Here is an 11,816-nt window from a genome sequence, read left to right on the forward strand (position 1 = left end):
TGTCAAGAGTTTTTAGATTAGTGTCCCAGTTGGCTGGACACTGATGCCCGAAAGCTCACATTCACATTTTATACCATTGGCAAAGTCCTCATCTACCACCCTGTGCTCTTATCCCCTCAGGATGAAGGTACATGGAATGGGTGAGTGGTTCTCCTAGGTGCCAAGCAATGCCATGAAATTTGCCTCTCCACTTTTATTTATTTATTTATTTATTCACTTTTCCAAAACATATTTGTTATTAGTTAAGCCATGATTCAGGGTCCCAGGGTGGGGTGTACCCAAGCACCCCTTCACCTCCCTGGGAGGAGTATGAGGATGGAGGACAGAGGACAGGTGGGGGGCAGCCAGTTCAGATCTTCCCAGGAAACGTGCCTTCTGCCTGGTGGTTGTCTGAAGCCAACACCCAGGGTATGGGGCAGAGGGGCTTATACACACGCCATTATCACATGGAGACATCGCCCCCTCTAGCAGGCATTGCCTTCTCAACATGGTGGGAGTCCAGGTGGTTCTGGCAGCAGTTCCTGGTCTGGTCCTGGCTGGGAAAGTGGCTGTCAGTGGGGCAGTCTGGGAGTTCTTGCCTTTGGCCTTGATGTCTTCTGCCATGTTGCTGACTCCTGAAGATGCCCCTGAAGCAGCTCACAGCTCAATGTGACCCTCTGCAAAGATCTCTCCCCTTTTATGTATTTAAGGAACAGTAGGATTTATGATGAAATATAGATATTTGAGCTTTGTGAAAAGTGATTTGGGGTTTATGAGGTCTATGTCGCTTCCTAGAGTGGGAGGTTAAGGTTATCACTCTTTGCATGCTACTGGCTAAAGCAGCAGGTACATTTGGGGAAGAGTGAAAAATAAGGTTGGGTAATTGATAACAATTTGCCAGCACAGAATGCTGAGAGCTATAGTTCATGTTCTCAGCCCATCTTTCTAGACTAACTTTATTCTTACCATTTCAGGTCTTGGCTCACATATCACCTCCTTAGAAAGACCATCTTTAAACACCCATTTTAAAATCACTCCATTCCTACCCTGTCTGTCACTCTCCATCACATTTCATTATTTTATTTGGTTTACAGTACTAGTCATACATTTAAAATTATGTTAAGATTTATCTGCTTGTTATCTTTGACCTCACTAGAATGTAAATTCCAAGAGAATTGGTTCTATGTCATTTTTGTTAATAGCTATAAACCCTTCACCCAGCATTATGCCTGCCATTCAGTAAGTACTCCATAAAATAGTTGTTGAATAAATAAGGGAGCTTATATTTTTCCATTAAATATCACAAACAATTATTAATCCATACCAGAAACGTAAGCATAAATGCTATGACAATAGAAATATCAATGCTACAGGGGCCCACAGCTTGCTCTCGTCTCTAGAATCCATGTGGACCATTTTATGAATCTGGAACTGTTACAGAACACAACAAGGGGGGCCTGGGATGATATACTATTATTGAAAGAAGGCCCCGGGTCCGTTATGTCCGCCGCCAGAGGAAAGACGTCTCTCAATGCCAGAGATTCGTGAAAAGGAAAGGAAATGTTTATTTAATGCTATACTAACTTAAAGTAGTGACCTAATGTCTTCACCAAAATCCCAAAGTCCCTTAAAACACCCGCAAACAGACAGTCCTTCCTTCCTTCCCCCTTTGCCCAGTCCAGAGTACTGTATCTCAAGAAAGGAAATAGAAGTCCATGGCTCAGGCCGTCCCCTAGTTCTTCCCAGTTAGTACTCCATCTCGACTGGGAGACCTCCCTGGGTTCCCAGCACCCTCAGCTGACTCGCCGGGATCTCTGCTAAAACCAGGTGGTGGTTCCCCCTTCTAAAGCTGTGGGGGTCCCCACTCTGACAGGCTGAGCAGTTCCCTCTCTCTGGGATGCGGGAGTCTCCACTCTGCTAAAGACGCATGGTTCTCTCCCTCAGGGCTGCCACATGGTTCTCCCTCTCTCAGGGCTGCAGGAGTCTCCACTCTGTCAAGTCCGCGTGGTTCTCCTCCCTAAAGGAGCATGGTTCTCCTCCTCAATGGCCGCCAAATCTGGGTTTTAAATCCCCGCGGCCAATCTTCCTCTGCAGCCCCATTTCCGACTCCTCCCACACTTGGCTTCACATGCCAGAACTCGTATCCTTCCAGCTTTACTGGGCTGCCATCATGAGTCTGGGCAGGCGTGGCCCCATGTCCTGGAGCCAATCCTCTCTGAGCTCCCACGCAGGCGCTGTAACTCAGGGGACCCAGCCCCCCATTTACTTCTGGGTGGGGAAGTTACTTCCATTCCCCTGGCTTAGAGCTGATCACAGCTACTTAACATATCTATGCAACCAGTCAAAGGTTATAGATATGCCCAATGACCACGCCAGAGTTTAGCTGCAAGGCTGTTGCTATGCAAAACAGCTCTCAATGGCCCTGCTCCATTTGTCCCTTCCCCCAACCCACACCCTGGGCGGGGGGGGGGGGGGGATGGAGGCATCCCCAAATCTCCTAGACACCTTAAGTTCTGGGCCCCATTTCAAATGCCTATTTGGGCCCCCCCTCTTGGCTGCACCCTGTAACAGAACTACATTTGGAAAGCCAGAGACAAGTTCACTGGAGAAAAAGACAAAAGTTGAGTATTTGCAGAGTTTTTATCAAGTTGTTTCTCAGGGTTTTCTGATTTAACATTTGTGGGAAAATCAGCAAGTCAGTCTATATCCAACATAAATCCAAGAGGTGGCAGGTAGTAAGTATTCATGAACTTTACATTTTAAAGCCATTAGCATGAGAAAAATCTTTAGATAGGTATGTTTATTTCAGAACTAAGTTAACTAAGCCTTCCTAATGAATAAAAACCTTTTAAAATATTAAATAAAACTTGCCACAATCTGCTTTGTCTAATGAAGTGTTTTATTAAAATTTAGGTGGGAGCCCTGACCAGCATGGCTCAGTTGCTTGGGCATCGTTCCTCAAAGTGAAAAGCTACTGGTTCAATTCCCAGTCAGGGCACACGCCTAGTTTGCAGGTTCTGTCCCGTTGCAGAGTATATAGGTGTTGAGATGTGGGGGAGGCACAGATGATCTATGTTTCTTTCTCACATTGATATTTTCTCTCCCATTCTTTCTCCCTCTCTTCTTCTCTCTCTAAAAAAATAAATAAAATCTTTTTTTAAAAAATTATTTATTTATTTATTTATTTTTGAGAGGGAAGGGAGGGAGAAAGAGAGAGAGAAACATCAACGTGCGGTTGCTGGGAGTCATGGCCTGCAACCCAGGCATGTGCCCTGACTGAGAATCGAACCTGAGACAATTTGGTTCGCAGCCCACGCTCAATCCACTGAGCTACGCCAGCTAGGGCTTCCTTTAATTTTTTTAAATAAAATCTTTTAAAAAATAAAATAAAATTTAGGTAGGGAAGAAATCAATTCAATTAATCACTAAGAACTCAAACAAAGACAAAAGAAGTGAAATGCAGTATTTTTAAAGCTCCCACATGCCAATGAAGATCAACAGACTGTAACAAATATAACAGAATGGACTGGCGCTAGGATGGGACAAGCCCAAGGTGCTATGGGAGCCCAAAGAAAGGGTCTCCAGCTCTCAATGGGAGATGAGTTAGTGAAGACTTCTCAAAACTAAGTCCTATCATTCTAGCCTCTTCCCTTTTTCTTCTTCAATTACACCATCACACTTATGTTTTGTTGCTGATCCCAACTTCTATGACTGATGCCCTAGACTCTGTGACTCTAAAAAGACCCACACCTCTTCCCCCAAGAGTAGGCAAATATAAACAGCAATGGTGATAATAATATCATGATAATAAATGTTCTAGTCCCCATTGCCTCAGAGTAAAATGAAAAGCTCTTATCAAGACCCTAAGGCCTAAGACCCTAGGGACTAAGGCCCTATACCATCTGGCTCCCACCACTTCTCCGCCCTCTCCTGTCATGCTCCTCCTTCCTTACTTGGCTCCAGACCTCTTTTCTGTTCCTTGAATACACCAAGCACACTGACATCTCAGGACTTTTGCAATGGCTCCTCTGCCCAAAGGACCCTTTCCTAGATATCTGCAAGGTTCACTCTCTCACTGTTAAGTCTTTGTACTGGGCACCCTATTTAAAATGCAAACCCTGCCCCTAGTACTTCCAAGCCCCCTTACCTTGCTCTACTTTTCCCCAAAGCACCTACCATATTCTATCATTCTCCATAATTCTTATTTATTACCTCTTTACTAAATTGTAAACTTCAGGGGAAAAGGGATATTTATCTACTTTATTCACAGAACAGTGTTTGTCAATAGTTAGCACATTGTGGGAGCTCAGTAAATACTTATTAATGAGAGGATGTTGGCACTGTCAGCCTAAAACTATATCTGAGGCCCCGTGAGTTAGAAAGCACAGAACCACCTCTCTGACTTTTAATTATTAACCTTCACTAGTGTAAAAAACTCATTGTTATTTTACCCTTCAGTCAACAAAGCAATAAAGGCCCTTGAACTTGCTTAATGAGTCCATCAGAATGATGGCGCACTGATGTGAAACAGACTAGCTACCTGCCAGGTACCTGCCAGGATGGCCTGATGAGCTCTTCAGAAGTGGAACAGGCCGCTCTCTTGACCCCTGCGCATCTGCTCACCTGTCTGAGCAAGACCTGGGGTAAGGTTACTTTCAGTCTGTCCCTAAACTTGTACATAACCCCATTTTCATCCGTAGAACCATTGTTGTATATACTTCCATTGTGTCAAACACGTTCTAGTATAATTTACTTGTCTGCCTTTCCTGCTACACCTGGTTCTTAATCTGTAATTCATAGACTTCTACAGGGATGATCAGGGATCCATGACTAAGTAAACATTAAAAATCATTTATCCTGCTCTGGCTGTGGAGCACCAGCCTGGTAACTGAAAGGTCGCTGGTTTGATTCCCAGTCAGGGCACATGCCTGGGTTGTGAACCTAGTCCCCAGTTGGGGACATGTAAGAGGCAACCACACGCTGATGTTTCTCTCCCTCTCTTTCTCCCTCCCTCCCTCTCTCTCTAAAAATATATAAATAAATAAATAAATAAAATCTTTTAAAAAAATCACTTAAGACTTCTGGCCAAGATGGTGTCATAGGTAGACACACTGTGCCTCCTCGCACGACCAAGATAGGAACAGCAACAATTTAGAAACAGAATAACAACCAGAACTGACAGAAAATTGAACTGTGTGGAAGTCGGATAACCCAGGAGTTAAAATAGACACATTCATCCAGACCGGTAGGAGGGGCGGAGTCAGGCAGCCAGGCAGAGGGTGGGTGGAGGAAAAAAGAGCGTTGGGACCAGCATGAGGCATCCCGGACCGCATCGGGTGGACCCTGGATGCGCAAGTGGCGGCTGGCAGACCCAGCAAGGTGGCAATTGTGAAGCAAGGCACTGTGAGTGCAAGGAAGCTGGCTGACTGGGGGTCCCAGGGCCCCAGTGCTGGGAAATAGAGCCTCAGGGCACTGATTGAAAATACCTTTGTGGGTTGAGGTGCAGGGAGAGCCTCACAGGAGAGGTCATTGGAAAGCCTCACAGGAGAGGTCATTGGAAAGCCTCACAGGAGAGGTCGCTGGAAAGACTCACAGGGTGCACAAGCACACCCACATGGGAATTAGCATCAGAAAGGCCCAGTTTGCTTGAGGGAGGTGGCCCAAAGGACTAAAGTCCAATGGAGAGCAGAGCAAGTGCCATTGTTCTCTCTTGGACCCCACCCCCACATACAGCATAACAACCCAGCAACTGGGTTGCCCCCTACTGGGGTGAGTGCCTAAGGCTCTGCCTCTCATACATAACAGGCATGACAAGACAAAAAAAAAAAAAAGATGGCTCAAACAGAAGAACAAATGAAAGCCCCAGAACCAATACTTTTAAGCAACCAAGCGATAGCCAACCTATCAGATGCACAGTTCAAAGCACTGGTGATCAGGATGCTTACAGAATTGGTTGACTTTGGTCAAAAACTAGATGAAAAAATGAAGGCTACAATAAGTGAAATAAAGAAAAATGCACAGGGAAACAATAGTGATGGAAAGAAAGCTGGGTCTCACATCAATGGAGTGGACCAGAAGGAAGAAAACAACATACAATCAGAAAAGAATGAACAAATAAGAATTCAAAAAAAAAATGAGGAAAGGCTTAGGAACCTCCAGGACATCTTGAAACGTTCCAACATCCAAATCATAGGGATGCCAAAAGCAGAAGAGGAAGAGCAACAAGTAGAAAGCTTATTTGAACAAAAAATAAAGGAGAACTTTCCCAATTTGGCAAAGGAAATAGACTTCCAGGAAGTCCAGGAAGCTCAGAGAGTCCCAAAGAACTTGGACCCAAGGAGGAACACACCAAGGCACATCATAATTACATTACCCAGGGTAAAAATGAAGGACAGAATCCTAGATGCAGCAAAAGAAAAGGAGACAGTAGCCTACAAAGGAGTTCCCATCAGACTGTCAGATGATTTCTCAAAAGAGACCTTACAAGCAAGAGGGGGCTGGAAAGAAGTATTCCAAGTCATGAAAGGCAAGGACCTACATCCCAGATTGCTCTATCCAGCAAAGCTTTCATTTAGAATGGAAAGGCAGATAAAGTGCTTCTCAGATAAGGTTAAGTTAAAGGAGTTCATCATCACCAAGCCCTTATTTTATGAAATGTTAAAGGGATTTATCTAAGAAAAAGAAGATAAAAAAACATGTATAGTAAAAAGACAGCAAACTCACAATTATTAACAACCACACCTAAAACAAAAACAAAAACAAACTAAGCAAACAACTAGAACAGGAACAGAACCACAGAAATGGAGATCACATGGAGGGTTAGTAACAGGGGAGTGGGGGGAGGAGACAGGGGGAAAAGGTACAGAGAATAAGTAGCATAGATGGTAGGTAGAAAATAGACAGGGGGAGGGCAAGAGTAGTATGGGAAATGTAGCAGCTAAAGTACTTATGACACATGGACATGAACTAAAGGGGGGTATGTGGGTGGAAGAGGGTATGCAGGGTGGGGGGGAATGAAGGAGGTTAATGGGACAACTGTCATAGCATAATCAATAAAATATATTAAAAAGAATCATTTATCCCTAATTCAGGAGCAGCTTGAGAAGAAAGATTTTGGCCTATCTATTGTTGTGACCTCTGTGCTAACCTCTAGTCCAGGGGTGTCAAACTCATTTTTACCAGGGCTCACATCAGCTTTGCCGTTGCCTTCAAAGAGCTGAATGTAATTTTAGGACTGTATAACTACTGCTTAACTAGGGGCAAGGAGCTTGGCGCTGCCTCTGGGTAGAAACGAGGTGCCAGGCTGGAGAAAACAAGGTGGAGGGCTGGATTTGGCCCACAGGCCCTGTGTTTGCTGCCTGTGCTCTAGTCATGCAATAATGTAACATTTATGCAATGGTCAATTGGCTACTGGATGACAGCATCTCAGGAGGCACTGCCCAGAAATTCTTTGAGGAAAATAAGCGAGTATTAGGTTAAGAAATAAGCTATCAGCTTCATATACACAGAAAAAGTATATACGGGGGTACCCCTCCACAATGGAATTTATTTATTAAAAAATGTGTATCTATTCCTACAGTTTAAACTTCAGTTACCTTCAAGGTACTCTCCATTTGATGTCATACACCTATTGAGACTTTTTTCACTGGTCAAAACAGTTTTTGAACTCATCGATTTTGATGCCTTTTATTTAGTTCTTCTGCTTTTTTTTGTTTCACCTCTTCCACAGCAGCAGAACATTTCCCTTTGAGGACTTTTTTTCATCTGGGGAAACAAAAAAAGTCACTCAGTGGGAGACTGGGTGAATAGGGAGGATGGGGCACTGGGGTTATGCTGGTTTTGGTCAAAAACTGTTGAACACTCACTCAGTGTGGTATGGTCAGGTGCCCTCTTAAACCACCCATCATGAAATGGACAAATGCATTGAAAGAGTCTTCATTAAAAAAAAAAATCACTGAAGCCAAATGCAGCCTCTCACAACAGTGCCAGCTGGTACACTATACAGATGGGTTCCAAGGAGACTCACCTAGTGGGGGAAGCCTGTGCTATAAGGGGCCTGCCCTCTAGAAGATAATTCTGGGTTTTGGGAGGATCTCCTCTCATATATATGAGTATATTCTGGAGGGTCCAGAATAAGTCACCCCAAGATGTCCTTCAGTGGTATGCAGATGACTTTGAGATAAAGGCAACTTTAGCAGCAGGCTCAAGAGAAATGTCTGCCTCTTCCCCACAACTGCCTAAAATAATTTGAATTGGTGACCTTGCTCATAATAAGCCATTATCAGAGAGAAGTTCTGTTGACCTATCTATACGGAAGGGAAAACTTATTTTTACTTCCCACAATGACCCTTTGAAGTCTCCAAGGTGCATTACCTCATCCCTAGCTCAGGACGTCTTACCTCAATCCCACTTTGTGGCTCCGAACTTCTGTGAAGGATAAAGCCAGTGTTATTTGCTATCTTGGTGCCATTTGCCAAGCAGGCCCTATGACCTTGTTAAACATGACTGCCATTTTACTCTTCTGAACTTATGTTCCCAGGACTGGAAATTACTAGAAAACAAAAACAGAATGTCACTAACCAGCTCCCACAGACACAGGCAAAATATAACACTGGAGGAAACTGAAGTTATGCCAAAGTAGCCGAAACCTCCTGTGTTGAAACATCCCTAACAGCCCAGGTGCCACACAACAGCAGCCCTCACCCAACTCTCTTATAATATAATTACAATCCAATAAAAACTCAAAGCCCCTACATTTCACTGCTGGTACGTTTCTCCACGCCTAGCCCCTTTCCACTCTTGGGAAGTGAATAAGAACTTTTCTCTCTGTGTTTTCTTTGTGAATTCTTTCATAGCCCACATTGTCGACCATCCTAACATTCTGTATATGGGGTCTCTGACCCTCTCATGTATGTGGGGTTCCCATGCATATGTATATATTATTCGATTATTTTCTCTTGCTAATCTATCTCAAGTCTATTTAATTATTATACCTGCCAGAAGAACCTTGGGGATAGAATATATATATTTTAATTTCCCCTGCCCTAACTGGTATAGCTCAGTGGGTTGTGTATCATCCTGAAAACAGAAAGTTCACCTGTTTGATTCCTGGGCCAGCGACATGCTTGGGTTGCAGGTTTGGTCCTGGGTTGTGGTGTGTACAAGAGGCAACCAATCCATGTTTCTGTCTTGCATTGATGTTTCTCTTCCTCTCTTTCTCCCTCCCTTCTCCTCTTCCCCAAATAAATAAAGTCTAATTTCCCCCATACTTGGTCATATATGCATAGGGGAGGAAAATTCTTTTTTTGTTTACTCTCCTAGATTCAAAGTCTGGGGTCAATGTTTCAAACTGATTTAAAAAAAAAGAAACAGGAAAGAAACAATTTAATCACATACATATGCATGAGAGTTCACACACACACACACACACACACACACATACACACACGATGTGGCTCAAAGAAAAAGCCAGATGATTGAGGCTTCTATACCACCATAGGCTAAACAAAGTAAAAGGAGTTTTGAGCTTCTGGTCAGGGGAGGTAACTTATGGTAAGGAGAGGGAGGAAACTTAATGCAAGCAAGCCTTGCTTTGTTACACAGATAAGAATCTATCAGGTGATATGTGTTGACCCTGGAAGTAGCTCTCTTCTGATATGGATGCTTTATATGGACATTTCCTTTATAAATGTATATTTCCTTTACAAAAGGGGAAATTTATACTCTATTTTAGTCAGTTAGGGAAAAATAAAGAGTTCTTCCTGTGTCTGCTGGTTCTCAATGGCCTTATGCTCAAAATAACCCATAAACCCAAGAGACTTATTTTGGGACAACATATTCTGGTAACCTTCACGCTTACTGTGATGCTTGATCCCCACCGAATTGTAATTCTCTGAAAGCATGTGGCACTTGAAGAATTATCCAAAGTCCTATATGCTCTGCCCACTTTAAAAATGTTATAAAATCATATTTTAAACAGAAATATTTATCCATTTTCCTTTTGCTTTCATTGTATTAGGTTAATGAGAGGTGACGAGTTCTGAAATGGAAGTACTTTAAAATTTTTTCTGGATATTTGAGTCTGATCAACTGGGTTCTCACTATTGCAACTGGCATGGAATACTGTACAAATTCAGAGATCAAAATGATCATATCTTGGCCAGTTTTCTAATTGCTTGAGGCCTTAGCAAGAAGCATGTTATCTCCTCCTTGAATTATTCAAGAACCTTGAGAGGAGAGTGGTAAGGAGGAGTGAGGGCACCTATCTCACTTCAGTGAAGAGGAAATCATTCCAGCTTCCACATTCTGCCTATACTAGAGAGTACCTGTATTAATCACGCCTTTTTATTTTCTATATTTCCAATACATAGACATCCTCGGGCCTTGACTCTGGAGATACTGCCCTGCCCAGGGCTAGCCTAGAGATAGAAAAGACTTGCTTGGAGTACTCCTTTCATATGTAAACTAACCAATCCAGAACCACACCCAGCCCCCTTTTCTATCAGGTTCGCACACTCAGGGCCACTGTTACCCTGCACTAACTGCCCCCGGGCCAGGTACCAAACAATCAGAGATGGCTGCTACACCTCTCAGTCTGCTAACCCTGCCTCACAAATTTCTTCCTACAGAAACCACAATAAACCCCTTTTCCCAGGTCCCCCACTCCCACCCCACCCCACTCAGTTCCCTTTACCTCTGACCAGCCCTTCCCTTTGTGCCCTTCCTCCACTGTGGTGTGAGTACCCACTCCTATAGGGAAGTGTAACTATCTTTTCATTGACAATCATCTCCAGATTTGTTGGCTTCAACATTCCTGAATGATAAGAAAATTTGTAATTTAAAACCTTTCCAAGGTCTGATGAATCCAGCAGGCTCTAGCTTCTTGCTGCTAAGGAAATTGGTGTTGAAAACAGGTTTTATAAAGTCCCAGAAGCCATGCCAGTCCCCCACTGCCATGATGTCAGTATGTTCCAGATCTCAACCAAGATTGCAGGAAATCCTGGGGGCAGATCCCAGCTCAGCCAAGGATGCCGAGTACCTGGGCTCCCAAGAGGGCAGATGTTCAGCACTTTCAGTTCACATATCCAGGCGCCTCGGGGGGCAAGTATACCTCCTGAGGGAGGTTGAGGTCTGGCATCAGTTACACTGAGATCCATTATCTTGTGAAGAGGCTCCCTTCAGATGTACAGCTAACTCCAGTGATTTATTCCACTAAGGGAGTATTTTATGAGAGTTACTGGCACTTCTTTTGCTATAAAGACAGAACCATTCCCCCAAAATCTATCCTGATTCCACAGAGGCATTTTACAACTTAGTAGAACATCTGATTTATGAAGGAACAGCTTATAAACAATAAACTTTGTTCGTTTCCCATCATCAGCCTCCCATGGCCTCATTATTCAACTATTCCCATCCCTGTAAACTCCTCTTCTACCCATCTGCCACCCACAGTGGCCAAAGCTCCCAAACTGACCTGTTCTCTACTAGTCTTCAAAAAATGCCCCAAAGCCTCCAAAAAATGCCCCAGTATGGATTCTTCCATCAGCCTCATTCTCTTTCTCCTAGTCTCTGGCCCATTTGGGGTTCTCCAAAGCCTCAAGGCTTAGCTTTCAGAAATGCTTAAGAACCAGTGTCAGGCCCAGCACTTGAGTTTTAGTGGGGTCTTGGGCTGCTTTTGAACTGGCCAGAGAACACAGCCAATATTTGAACAAGCATGTTTCTAAGAGAAAGTGTTTCCCAAGTTCCAAACAAATGACATATGAGGAACATCAGAATATACCACACCAGAATGTGCCACTTTGGCATGAGTATTATTTCGAGCTGAAGACAATCAGGAC

The 11,816-nt window shown here is 43.6% G+C and overlaps 1 pseudogene; it reads right to left on the bottom strand.

Moving 5' to 3' along the window:
• Positions 1–305: 305 nt before the first annotated feature.
• Positions 306–666, bottom strand: LOC114498084 (annotated as a pseudogene).
• Positions 667–11,816: the final 11,150 nt, after the last annotated feature.

The sequence above is a fragment of the Phyllostomus discolor genome, chromosome 5 (assembly GCF_004126475.2).
Source record: "Phyllostomus discolor isolate MPI-MPIP mPhyDis1 chromosome 5, mPhyDis1.pri.v3, whole genome shotgun sequence".
Lineage (NCBI taxonomy): Eukaryota > Metazoa > Chordata > Mammalia > Chiroptera > Phyllostomidae > Phyllostomus > Phyllostomus discolor.